Raw genomic sequence first — 2,011 nt, 5'->3', positions numbered from 1 at the left:
ATAACATGTAAAATAAAATTACAACGTATACCCCAGTCCATCTGCCTAGTGCAGGGGTCTGCAACCTTTTTGACCAAAAGAGCCATTTTGCTCCTTTTTCCGAAACATTTTTGTTGTCTGGAGACGCAAAACATATTTCATAGCTTGATAGTTAATAAAGTTGTATTTATTGTTATATCAGACAAAAACTACAGTTTTTTTGCATTTATTAGGCTATTTATGACTTTATATACAACTGTTAACCTCCAATAAGAAACAAAGAACTCCTATAAGGAGAATTACAAATAATACACAGGCCTACTTTAAAATAAATTAAACACAGCACTTGGGGAGTCCTCTGCACATTTGAAGGAAAAAAAAAATATTATTAAAATGGGCCCACTTTGAAATAGAGCAGAGGGCTTAAAGGGCCGCATGCGGCCCGTGGGCCGTGGGTTGCCAACCCCTAGTGCCTACCCTTTAGCAAGTATAGCTTCCAAAAGTTATCGCTTGGCTTAGGGGAGGGGACGTGGATCAGTGAGACTTCCTGCAGACTCGTGGGGACTCAGAGCCGCGGGAGCCGGGTATGGAATATGCAGCAGACTCAGAGATTCGCAAATCCTGACTCACTTTGCAAAACACAGCAGACTCGTGCGGACTCAGAGCCGTAACCGTATAGCAGCAGATCCAGAGATCCAGCAGACTCGTCGTCATGCAGCTAGGAGTCAACAGCAGCCTCAGATTCGCAAAATCGCAAAATGACCCTTTTTTTTTGTGATCAACATTTTTTATTAAAGCAAAAGACGTGTAGCGGAGTTTAATATAACGTCAGTTTAATATGCTCGTGAAATGCAACAAGTTTTCGGTTTCACAGATAGGATTTCTACTGTCTTTGTGATGCTGACTCATATGACTCAAATGACTCGTATGATCCGGATCTCTTCAATGACTGACTCAGAAGACCCTGAGTCCATAAAAGGATCCGGATTTGCCATCTCTATTTAACCGATAAAAATCTGCCCCTTCATTCAGACTTCCTTACAGAGCCCCTCCTCCAACACACACGAACGTGCACATGACCAATGAGGGCACGAGATAAGTTTGTGCACAGATGGAAGGCTGACAGGCAGGTAGGCCATCCAGTTACTTTAGCCGGGCCGGCTCAGATGATTGGTCGTGCTTTTTACAGTACTACGGCTTCCACAGATGACATTTTTTAATGTATTTATTGTCAAAGCATTCAAGATATTCATTGCTATCGGGATGTTGAGAGCATTCCATGGAATATAACAACAAGTGTTTCTTAAATAAATGACATACCCCACCTTTAATGTTTATTTAATTATCNAAGCATTCAAGATATTCATTGCTATCGGGATGTTGAGAGCATTCCATGGAATATAACAACAAGTGTTTCTTAAATAAATGACATACCCCACCTTTAACAAATGATATCTAATAAGTACACATACAAAGTTAAAGTATAAAAAGGGACACTTTGTGAGACTGGTTTTAAACTAAAAAGTTGACTTTTTCCGTTTTTAGTCCACCCATTTCACATAACTGTATTAGTTTGTTGAAACCAATAATATTATCTTTAAATACATATTAGGTTCAACTTAATAATATTGCAGTTAAGTGAATCATATTGAAATAAAACATTAACGTCAACGTTGCAGTTTTTTCAGTTTACTTTAAAGTGGACATATACTGTAAGTGTAACAGACAGTTGTATGATAAGTAAATTGTTTTAATTATTTGCACATTTGTTTTTCTCAACAGCGGTGTTACAGTCTGAGGTTGTGAAGTATTAAATGATGTTTAAGGATTCCAGTAGAGAAAGCAGTGAAAACATTTTCTTTACTCGAACAGGATGGGATGAAATAAAATCCTGCAGGTTTTCTCAGTGTGTGTGTGTGTGTGTGTGTGTGTGTGTGTGTGTGTGTGTGTGTGTGTGTGTGTGTATACTCACAGTGTGTGTGTGTTTGTGTGTTTGTGTGTCTGTCTACTCACAGTGTGTGTGTGTGTTTAC

This window comes from Notothenia coriiceps, unplaced genomic scaffold (assembly GCF_000735185.1).
Source record: "Notothenia coriiceps isolate Sejong01 unplaced genomic scaffold, NC01 NC01_scaffold00019001, whole genome shotgun sequence".
Classification (NCBI taxonomy): Eukaryota; Metazoa; Chordata; class Actinopteri; order Perciformes; family Nototheniidae; genus Notothenia; species Notothenia coriiceps.
Note: the sequence above shows the minus strand (reverse complement) of the source record.